The sequence below is a fragment of the Pteropus vampyrus genome, unplaced genomic scaffold (genome assembly GCF_000151845.1).
Source record: "Pteropus vampyrus isolate Shadow unplaced genomic scaffold, Pvam_2.0 Scaffold465, whole genome shotgun sequence".
Classification (NCBI taxonomy): domain Eukaryota; kingdom Metazoa; phylum Chordata; class Mammalia; order Chiroptera; family Pteropodidae; genus Pteropus; species Pteropus vampyrus.
Genome location: NW_011889246.1, coordinates 1,327,886 through 1,339,982, shown reverse-complemented (window position 1 = coordinate 1,339,982; position 12,097 = coordinate 1,327,886). Strand labels below are relative to the sequence as shown.

The following is a 12,097-nucleotide window of genomic DNA, read 5'->3' as shown; positions in this document are numbered from 1 at the left end:
GTCTAAGGGAAACCAGGCACAAGCTTCTAAGAGTACTCGCCCAGTGTAGTACACTGGATCAACTTAATTCCTCCAACAATGAGTATGACATTTATGAAGTCACAAATAACTTACCAGTGAAGCTCATTAGAGACTCCATGTCCAAAATTTTAATTGAGAGCTGGGCACATAGGCATTCTCTGCCTACCACATGCCAAAATCCCAGATTCAGAGAAAGAACGCAGGTATTCAGCAAAAATCTGCTTTGAGGCAGTGAGCCATTCCTATCATTTAGGGAAAGTTTCATGTTAGTGCAAGGAACTGCTTACCAGTTAATTTCCCAGATACCAGCCAAGAACTAAACTTACAAATCAGCCATTCTAAAGAGAGAGATCTCAACTCTGTTTCATTAATTTTTTTCTGCACATTCACCTTTTTACATACTGTTTCCACAACGTGAATTGTCTTTCCAATCTTCAAGATTTATCTCAAACATCACATTTTCCATGAAGCTTTTCTTTTTCTCCCAGTGGGAGATAACTCCCCACCTTTGAATTCCTATGGCATTTGAACATCACTTATGGTATGATGTTACTTTATTTCTAACGATTAATTATTCTTAGTCCCAATGTCTTTCCACTGCAATAGGAAAGGCGACCTTATGGGGTCTAAATCCCAGGCTCTATGGGGTGTTGCTGGGTAGCTCCTCTCTTCCTGGGGGCCTAGAGGTCGCCTGGTGACTTGGGGAAACACTGAACTAGACAATGTCACTGAGAAGAAAGGGCACATTAGGCATGGCAGAAGTATATATAGAAAATGCCAGGGCTCTCTAGTCAAATAGACCTGAGTTTTAATTCTGACTTCATTTAAAGCTGTGTGGTTTTAGCTATGTTTCGTAGCTTCTCTGAGTCCCAGTTATTTCACCTGAAACTTTGTTAGAATTATGCAAAATACTATATGAAAAACAATAGCTTAGCAAATAGTCCTTCAATACATTTCATTTTCCTTCTCTCTCTTTTCCACTTTAAAAGGTCACTAGGAACACAAGATTGATTTGTTTCTCTAATTTTGCACTCACCTCGACTGCAATTTAGCAATGTCAATCACTTTCCCTTTAGTCACCATTTTCCTTCTGCTGCGTTGTAATCAATTGGTCAATCAACTCAGGTTTATTGAGTTGAGCATCAGAGGTCAGGGATGCTAGAGAAAGAGTTTATCTGATCAGCCCAACTTCAAAGCATTTAAAACTAAACTGCAGAGAAATGAAATACATTCAGGTTCTACATAACAGATTCTATAAACCAGAGGGTATGAGGTGGGGAGGTTTGGGTATCAGCTCTGGCTAGAAAGGCCAAAAGGGAGATGGTGCAATCTGAGCTCCAGCCTAAAGGATGGAGAAGTTTAGATAAATGAACCAGATCAAAGAGGGCTCCAGACAAGAGACTTGTAGGAGCAAGGACCCAGAAGGATAAATTACCCTATGATACTATGAAGATAAGAGAAATCTGTTGCTTAGAGCAGATGGTTTGTGATGAAGGGCTATGAACGAATTTTGATACGTAATTTGAGGACTCATTCAAAAGGGGGGGGCATTTTTTCCACTAAACAAATTAAGTATTAAATAATTTTATGTAAGTGTATCTTCCTTGGGTACAAAGAATCTTTTGGGAGTGATGAAAATGTCCTAAAGCTATTGTAGTGATGATTTAATTATACACTTTCAAGTGGGATTTTATGGTATATAAATTATACCTCAATAAAGTTATTCTAAAAAAAGATATTTGGGGAAACATTTATCTCAGTCTGGTAGGACCTTGCTTTCAGGCACATCCTCTGCTTGACCCAAATAAATTTTAATAAAAATTCTCAAAAAAAGAAAGGTAATTGAGGGAAAGACAGTGCATTAAGTTGTTATTAGCTTTGATTACCAATTCATGCTAGGTTTATTGTGATTTCTTTTGATCCCAGTTGCTCAAAGCAGACCCTTAATCTATATTTTTTGAGTGAATAAATATTTTATAGGCAAATAAAGTAAATACAGTATCAAATAAGTATATTTAATTTTCTTTCTCATCTGTTGTATACTCAGGCTAGTAAGGAAATTTTCCCTCTAAAATGTGCCTTTTAAATTCATGTTAAAATTGGGAGGAGGGAGTGATACTGTTTAAGAAAAATTTTTTCCTGAGAAGAGCTTTGAAGGTCCAGTCATGGCATCCACCTACACCAACAATGATTTAGGCTGAGGTCTACGCTGACAACAGTGCAATGGATCTGGGCAAGGAAAATTTATCAAAAATTCTTCCAACCATTTTCTATATGATATTCTTATTCATAGGAGAAAGCAAGAAAGAAAACAAAAGAAGAAATTGTATTGAAAAGATTGTCATTTGCAGGATAAAGTGCCATGAGAAGAAGAAATCACAAAATTCTTATTAAAAAAAAAAAATTATCCCAGACTGACAACAGTGAGCAGAGCTTGGCTGGTTCAGACACCATATTAGAGCACAGTGCTCTGCTGACACCTAGTACAAATGGCAGATATGAACATGAGAAATTGAGACTAAATATTTCTTATCAGATTCCACTCTAGCACTAACTGGTCCTAAATAGTTTTGTTTGATTCTTTATGTGTTTCAGATGTTATGGTTGCTGGTTATTTTTCTAGGGCTACAAACTCTGCAGGGTGAACCATGGTCAAAATATCTGAATAAAGCAAGTTTAACTTGGTCAGGGTCTCAAATCTCCCTTTTTTCCTCTTCTTTCAGTGCAGCCAACCCTGCCTTCTTCCACCTTTTGATCCTACACTCTTTAGGTGCCCACAGGTCAGTCCAAGCCACAGTGGAAAGCCTACTGACCACATCAAAGTGGGAGAGGCTGCTGGCTTCATATTCACTGTACTGGTTAAACAAAAAAAAAATCTCTAATCAAAAGTTAAGGCACAGTGACAAAATGAAAATTTGGGGGGAAATATTCAGGGACAGCAAGAACTTCTAAGGGATTCTTTTGATCCAAGCTGTGTCCTGAAAGTGTGCGAGGTGTGGTAGGAGGGAAAACCTTCTTTTTTAACTTTGAACAACAAACCCAGGAAATCAGTCACCCACACCTGACCCACAGGTGGAAGATCCATTCTGGACACAACAGCCTCGAAGATGGATGTGGTAGGAGCAGTTGTCATTGATATCCATGAATGGGGCCAAAGTCTAGGTGAGACCCAGGGCTACCCAGAGAGCTCTCCAGGATAGCCACCCTGGACAAGCGTGTGATACAACAGACTTTTTAATTATTTTTCTCATCCCTTCAATTGTATGAAATGATAGAAATTATATCATCTGACCAGAGGATGAGCCTGCATATCATAGCCTGTCAACCATCCAAGTAAAGTCTTGCTCTGAACAAATAGCCTACACCTGGCACAGGTCAAACAGTTAATTTCCTTTCCTTTTAGATGTTGTTCTAAGTGCACATTCCTAAACAGAGGAATAAACAATAGCATACTTGTCTGAAAGGCAAGTCTGTAGTTGACTCAGGAGAATCTTAAAACCGCAAAAAACTCTAGGAATCACCAGGCAGGTCTCTCTCAGGGAGAAATCTTACCTAAAAGGCTAACACCCAAAGTCATCAATGTAGTGTTGGGGCCAGAGCAAAATGAGAAGCTCCAGCACCAGCAACACCACGGATAGATTTTCAGTAGATATGTGTGTGCTTTCAACCAACTCCTATCGTAAGAGAGAAATTCTTGTCTAAGTTTGGTACACTAGTGAAAACATGCTTGATGCAAGTACATCTAGATATTTCTTCTCATGGACTAACTAACATTCTGGATAATTTCATGTGAAGTCTGATGTGCAACACTCACTGCTTTGAATTTAAAGTGTACATGTACATAAACTTTTGCATTTAAAAGTGCACATCATAGTTAGGCTTCAGGTTTCTTTGTTCTCTCTACAAAGTTCTACTTTAAGCATACTTTCTTAGCTGGTATAAAATAAAATTGTCTATTAAATGGCCTTAATTCTAATAGCTTTATTTTTTGTAGGTATATTATTTGGAGCCATATGTAATTGCTATGGTTTCTGGACAAAAAAATAACTGAATATTGGCAGTTTTTTGTGGTTCAACCAAATACATTCAGTAAAGAGCAAAATTTAGAGAATTTTTACTTTGGGAAAGAATGTTTACATTGACTTAACACTTTTTATCAGAATGCTTTGTCTTTATGCGTAAACTTTTGCTTTTCTGATATTCTAGTAGCCTACAGGTGTTACCAGAATACAATAGTTTCATTTTGGCAGAAAAGAAAATACAATATAAATAGTTTCCAGTAATCTGTTCACATACTTTTTTCCCTTCTAAAGGAAAGTATTATCTTAAAGAGATTGGGCAATCATTTTACCATCACATGGAGGTAAACATCAGTTAGGAAAATGGGAGAAGAAATCTATTAATTTCGTCACAGTTCAAATAACATCATCTCATTATGCAGTGCTGGTTGAGTCTACTGACTCTGCCTGGTTGGTGTTAATTTTTACCTATTTATTCTTATAAAAGTCATAACTCTTTTCTTTTTTTCAGCCTTCCTTCAATCTGACCGGGATGCTCATAAAACCTAACATAAATCTAAGAGAGAAATTTATAAAATCCTTAGAATAAAAAGAGGCAAAAGAATATGTTCCTTGGGTGGGTCTGACACCTTCTGTTCCATGTCCTGGGTTAAAACACATGGGTGATTTCTTTTCATGTGAGCATACATGTACCTACGTGCACAAATAAAAAGAACAATAAAATCAATTTCTTTTCATCATTCTGTCAAAAAGCATAATTACTTCATGGGCATCAAACCATACCAAAATATGGCTTAAAATTTCATTGATTTAGGTGTAGTGACAAAAATCAAGTTGCAGAGAATATATGAATATGATCCCATTTTTATAAAGCAAAAAAACAGCACATAACCAAAAACAGACATTATATATGTGTATAATGAAAGACGTTAGAATCCCACTCTGAGTGTGGAATTGGAAAATTATGACTTAAAACACTTTTGTATTGTTTGCATTTTTCAAATGAGCACATATTCTTTCTGTGGTCATTTAAGTTCATATGTTTCCTTCAATTTCATAGCCTTGAATGCTTCTCTTGTCTCTGGACTGATGAAATTCTGTTCATCTCTTGATGAGCAAGTGTTTTCTTAATGTCTCATCAGTAAAAAAACAATTGTTTTCTGCATTGACTTGGTAGCACCTTGTACTTACTCACCTCTATTCTGTTAATAAAGGCAGCTGTGGTATCTTCATCTTAATATTTCTTCATCTCTCACCCTTAGCACATTACCTTGTCCTTAATAGATGTTAATAAATATAAATGAAGGTTTATGTGAGTGGTAGGTAGTTGTATAAAATTCAAATTCAATTCATTTCATCAGTCAGATATTACTGAGCACTGGCCTGTGATACCTGACATACTTCAGGGTTCCCAAGATAATGCCTGGGCTCACTGATTGACTTGAAGGACTCTCAGGACCTGGAAGTTATTATACTTCACAATTGCTGTTCATTACAGTGAAAGGCTACAGAGAAAAATCAGCAAAGGGAAAAGGCGCATGGAAGGAAGTCCAGAGGAATCCAGGTGCAAGCGTCCAAGAGTTCTCTCCAAGTGGAGCTGTACTAATGTGTGACAACGCATGCAGAGTGTTGCCAACCAGAGTAGCTCATTAGAAATTCAGTGTACAAAGGTTAGGTGCTGGTCACATAGGTACACTCTGCCTGCCACGCACCAAAATTCCAGACTCCCAGAAGTAAAGCGGGTGTTCAATATAAACCACATTGTTTGTACAGTTTAGCACAGTGAGCCACCCTTATCAGTTAAAGCTGGTGAGAACTGGTGCAAAATCCAAGTTCTCAGATGCTAACCAAGGGCCATCTTTGTCAGCAGGCCTTTCTAAGGATGATGTTTCAGTCCTGCAATGTTAGTTCTTTTTAGCATAGTCCATCCTTTTGGCCCTAAGACAAACTGTAAGATTCCAAGCAGCAGGATAAGACGAATTTGCCTTAATGATCTGTTATGCCCCTTGAGATTTAAAACACATCCCATCAATTATTAAACTCTATCTTAGAAAGTCAAGTGGCTTCCTCCTCAAATTTCTGTATGAATCTTTTTTATGTGACCCGAGGCATCAATTTAGTCACAGAATAACTCTGGCCAATATATTGAAGCTAACCTGAACACCTTCCAGTTGAGGCAGCATCATAACGGTCAGAGAACATACAAAAAAAGTATAGCCCTCAAGGGCACACATCAAATGTTAGCATACCCCAAACAGGACACACAGTAGGTCCCAGGTTAACAGAGCCCCACCACAGAGGCTCCTGCCCTAGGGTTTCTGGTTCAGTTTGAAAATTTTGGTGGAGCCCTTGGTTTTAGAGGAACTGCAAGAAGACATTCAGTTTCAGTTTTGTTTGGCTGTGACAGCAGTTCACCCACCTCATGAGTGTGTTTTGCGTGAAAAGTGCAAGAGCTGGGGCCACCCATGCTGTCCCACAGCCAGCACTGTGGGGCGTGATCAAGCCTCAGCAGTCAGTCTGAATCAGAACATTCTCAGCAGCTTGGAAAGGCAGTGTGGCAAGTTTTCTTTTCCAGAGAAGGGGAAGCTTCCAGGAACAGTTTTGCAAAACAAAGATCTTTAATGCCCAGCCCTGATGCCTTCCAGATACTGGCATTTTGTTTTTTCTCCCACTGCTAACAAAATCATGATTGTCTTTTTCAGCAATCATAACTTTACTTTTTAAAAATCATCTACTACTCTCATCTGGACATTTCTTCAAGAAGGGTTGTATGCAAGAGGAATGAAAATATTTTCACAGAAAAACATTTTTATACAACTTAACTGGAAAAACATGTCATGTTCGGGACTTCATCAGGAGAAAATCTTGAATTTAAAAAAATTTCAAAATGGGTTTTCATAACCACTAACCCCTTCCATCCTGATGATGTATCCAGTGAGCACCTAGAAAAGATTAATTCCTTTTGGCGGGTAGCTGCACTTAATGATCAACTTGCTTTACTTAAGTGTAGGTACCAGAAGGAAGTCTAGGAAAGTTGGGTCCATTGATCAGTCTAATGTTTCAAACTGCAACTAATCCAGAAAGTTAAAAATCATATAATCATTAACAACATTGAGACACTCTTAGGAGGAAGTCAAGAATCCATTCAGCGAGGAACAAACACAGAGTTCACAGTCCCTGTCATGTGTCCTTCTTGGAATTTACAGTTTGGGGCAGAAATCACAATTAGTTTTTGTGTCAGAAATATAAAACTGATCAGCAGCCTGATTTCACATGATCCCATTAGAGAACAACCCCTTTCCTACAGACATTTGTGTGTGACTGGGAGTGTCCTGAATCCGCATTGATAAACCACAGTCTGAGTTATGTCTCCTTTTCTTCTAGCACAGGCTGAAATAACCCACAGCAGATAGTATCAGTTTTCAGTTTACAGTCAGTCAGGTGCAGGCCATAATGATCTGTAAATTAGGATTCCGGAAAAACTCAGGCTTTTGTTTCAGCTATGGCAAAACAAAAACCTTGTACAGCATCAGCGTTATAAATACAAGTGACTAACGAGGCTTTCCTAAACTCTTTTACCCCTGTCATAATTAGGGTCCAAATTGATTCATTCAAAAATATGCAGAAGCCAGAAAATTTGCCTCCATCAGATGTCTCATTTTTCAAGAGTTCATTAGTAATTAAAAACTGCTTTTTAAAACTCCAAAAGTGTATCTCCACTTAGAGGTTATCTCTTTTTTCATGCTGTCTCCTTGCTTTCAGGGGCTCCAACAGGCAAAAACTATAGCAAAAATCATCACTTATAAAAACTTACTTTTAATACTCAGGGACTTTACATTTCAATTGACTCACCAGTAGCAAAAAGCAAGGAAGTTGTGTAACATTCATTTGGTGGGGGGGAGGGGGGGGTGCGGGTGAGGTTCTTTCTTTTTTCTTTTTTCTTTTTTAGCTTACTAATAAAATTATTTATGAAATTACAAAAATAAAATATTTTATATTAGTTTTATCATATATCCGGATGCAATAGCCGTAAAACACAAAACACAAAGCAATTTTTAAAATTCTCCTTTTCTCCCCATTGTAAATTTACTTAAATCTCCAGAGACAAATTTCGTATTTACAAGGTTAACTTTGGAGCTGCCAAATAATGCCTAACAATGGCGGGGGAGGGCGGGCAGGTGAAGCAGTATCTGAAGTGGTTTTTTTTTCTCGTTTTTTCTCCTGGTCTATCTGAAGCTTTGTTCCGGCCCTGGAACCTGATTTAATTTTTTACTGGAGAGAGTAATGCAAACTTTTAGCATTTTTGGACCACCCAGAGCTCATCTTTGGGAATGTTTGGGCCCTTTCTCCACCCACCTGGAAGAGGAAATAAAAACCAAAGGCAACATCCAGGCTGCATTTTTTATTTTGTTTTATGTTTTGTTGTTGTTGTTGTTGTTGTTTTTAGCCCTACAGGTTTTACCGATTTAACCTTCTACTAGCAGTATTTGGGAGAATTCAGCCTTTTAGGCTAGTGCTTCTTAAGAAGTCAGAGACTCTACTGTACACAGTTGAGAATCTGACTCTACACGGTTTTGTATTTTATCTTTTTTAACTGTATTAAATTATATATAACACAAGAATTGACATTTAAAAGCGTACAATTTAGCAGCATTAACTATATTCACAATGTTGTTCAACCATCATCACCACTATTTCCAATACTTTTTCATCATCCCAAATAGAAACTTCCCTTTCTTTCTCTCCCCAAGCTCCTGGTAACCTCTATCTTACTAGATACCCATTCTAGATATTTCATGTAAGTGAAATCATACAATATGTGACCTTTTGTGCCTTGCTTACCATAATGTTTTCAAGTTCATATATGTTGTAGCATATATCATTCGTTTTTAAGTCTGAAAAATATTCCATTATCAATATCATACATTTTGTTTGTCCATTCCTCTGTTGATGAATACTTGGGTTGTTTCCACCTTTTGCCTGTTGTGAATAACGCTGCAATGCTGTAAAATATCTGAGGTACTGTTTTCAATTCTTTTGGATATAATTAAGAATGGAATTTCTGAGTCTCCAGCACTGTTCTCAGATGCAATTCACTAGAAGGACCTACAAGACCCAGAAGTTATTATACTCGCAGTTACTTTTTATTACAGTGAAGAATACAGAGGAAAATCAACAAAGGGAAAAGTCTTAAGGCGGGGAAATCTGGAAGAACCCAGGTGCAAGCTTCTAAGAGTTCTCTCCAAGTGGAGTTGCACAAGGGGAGGTTTAATTCATCCATGCAGAGTGTTGCCAGCCAGGGTAGCTCATTAGAGATTCAGTGCCTGCAATAGACTGAATGTTTGGGTTCTCTCCAAAATTCTAATCCCCAAATGATGGTATTTGGAGATACAAGGCCTTTGAGAGGTAATTAGATCTTGAGGGTGGAGCCTTCATGATGGGATAAGTGCTCGTATAAGAAGAGACACTAAAGAACTTGCTTCCTCTCTCTGCTCTCTACCACAATAGAATAAAATGGGAAGATGGCTATCTGCAAATCAGAAGGCAGGAGCACCCCAGACAATGGATTTGCTGGCACCCTGATCTTGGACTTCCTGGCCTCCAGAACTGTGAGAAACAAATGTTTGCTGTTTAAGCCACCCAGTCTATGGTAATTTGTTATAGCAGCCCAAACTGATTAAGACAGTGCCCAAGATTTTTAAATGGGCACTCTCTGCCTAACATGTACCAAAATTCCAGACTCCCAAAAGGAAAGCAGATGTTGAAGATAGACCATTGTTTGCACAAACAGTAAACCACGCTTATTAATTAGGGAAATGGTGGGAACCCTTAAAAATCTGTTTCCAGATGCCAGCCAAGGGACAATCTTCTAAGTAGGCCTTTCTAAATAAAGCCATCTCAGGCTTGCTATATTAACTCTTTTTTACACTGTCACCCTCCTCATAATATCCAATGAATACCTATATTAGACCTAAATAACTTTTGATGGAATCAATACAGGAGGGCTCTGATGAGAAAAATACATTGACACAACATTATCACCCAAAGTCCATAGTTTATGTAAGAGTTCACTCTTGATGTATATACTATGGGTTTTGAAAAATGTGTAATGATATGTATCCACCATTGTAGTAACAAACAGAATAGTTGCACTGCCCTAAAAATCCTCTGTGCATTGCCTATTCATTTCTCCCTCTCCACAAGCCCCTGGGACCATTGACCTTTTTATTATCTCTGATACTTGGCCTTTTCCACAATGTCATACAATTGGAATCATACACATACGTAGCCTTTCAGACTAACTTCTTTCACTTAGTAATGTGCATTCAAGTTTCCTCCATGTGTTTTCATGGTTTGATAGCTCATTTCTTTTTAGCATTGAATAATATTCCATTGTCTGAATGTACTGTAGTTTATCCATTTCCCTATTGAAGGTCATATTGGTTGCTTCCAAGTTTTGACAATTAAAAATAAAACTGTTATAAACATCTGTGTGCAGATTTTTGTGTGAACATAAGTTTTCATTTTTTAGCGGGGGTAAATATACAAAGGAGTATAATTGCCAGATTGTATGTTAAGAGTATATTTAGTTTCGATAGAAACTGCAAACTATCTTTCAAAGTGGCTATACTATTTATAGGAAATAGGAAATAAATGAGAAGATATTGCTCCATATCTTCACTTGAATTTGATGGTGTCAGTGTTCTGAATTTCGGCCATTCTAATAGGTGTATAATGACATCTCATTGTTTTAATTTACATTTCCCCAATGACATATGATGTGGAGCATCTTTTCCTATGCTTATTTGCCATCCGTAAATCTTTTATGTTGAACCGTTTTGTTAAGAACTTTAATCTATTTTTCACTTGGGTTGTTTGTTCCATTCTTTGTGTATTTTGGATAACAGTTCTTTATCAAGTATGTCTTTTGAAAATATTTTCTCCTAGACTGTAGCTTATCTTCTCCATCTCTTCACAGTGCAGAAGTTTTTAATTTTAATGAAGTCCAGCTTATCAATTATTTCTTTCATGGATTGTACATTTAGTGTTGTACAAAAGCTCTTTTTATATATAATTTTAATATCTGAAAAATATTCTGGTGTGTTAGTCTGACAAAATTTATAAAGTTTTCCTACCTTTACATATCTTCCTAATTTTCTCTATTTAGAAATACTGCCTTGAGAATCACTTTTAAGTACTAGAAAATTTTAAATTGAGATCCAATTCTCATACCATAAAATATACCTTTTAAAGTGTATGATTCAGTAGTTTCATTACATTCACAAAATTATGTGATCATCACTACTGTTAAAGTCTGGAACAATTTTGTGTCTCCCAAAAGAAACCCAGTACCTTTTAGCCATCACACCACATTCCCTACCCTCTAGTCTCTGGCAACCACTAGTCTAATTTCTGTCTCTATGGATTTGCCTATTCTGGACATTTCATATAAATCAAATTATACAATAGTTGGCTTTTGTCTCTGGGATTTTCACTTAATATAATGTTTCTATGGTTCATTTAAAATTAATTTTTGTGTAATGTGTGTGGTATGTGTGAAGGTTGAATTTTTTTTTTAAGCAGAAGAAGCATCTATGTTCAGTTCTAGCACCATTTGTTAAAAAGATCATTTCACTATTAAAATGCCTTTGCATCATTGCCAAAAATCAGCAATTATTTGTTTGGGTCTATTTATGGGATCTTTATTTGTACTATTGCACTATGTGTCTATCTTTTTAACAACTTCATTGATTACTGTAGTTTTACAGAAGTCTTGAAATAAACTAGTATGAGCCCTGAAACTTTATTTTCTTTCGCAAAATTGTTTTGGCTATTCTTTGACATTCCATGTAAATTTTAGAATAACTTCTCAGTATGCAAAAAAAAATAACTTCTTAAGATTTATATTTATTAGAATTGTACTGGAGTCTATATAAATTTGGGGAAAATTGACATCATAACAATATTAAGTCTGCCAATCCATGAACATGGTACATTTCTCCATTTCTTTAGATATTCTTTGATTTTTTTTATCAATATTTTGTTACCTTCAGCAT

The 12,097-nt window shown here is 36.8% G+C and overlaps 1 pseudogene; it reads left to right on the top strand.

The window, feature by feature from the left end:
- Positions 1 to 3,128: 3,128 nt before the first annotated feature.
- The window catches only part of LOC105306928, a 10,293-nt pseudogene continuing 1,324 nt past the window's right edge, over positions 3,129 to 12,097 (top strand).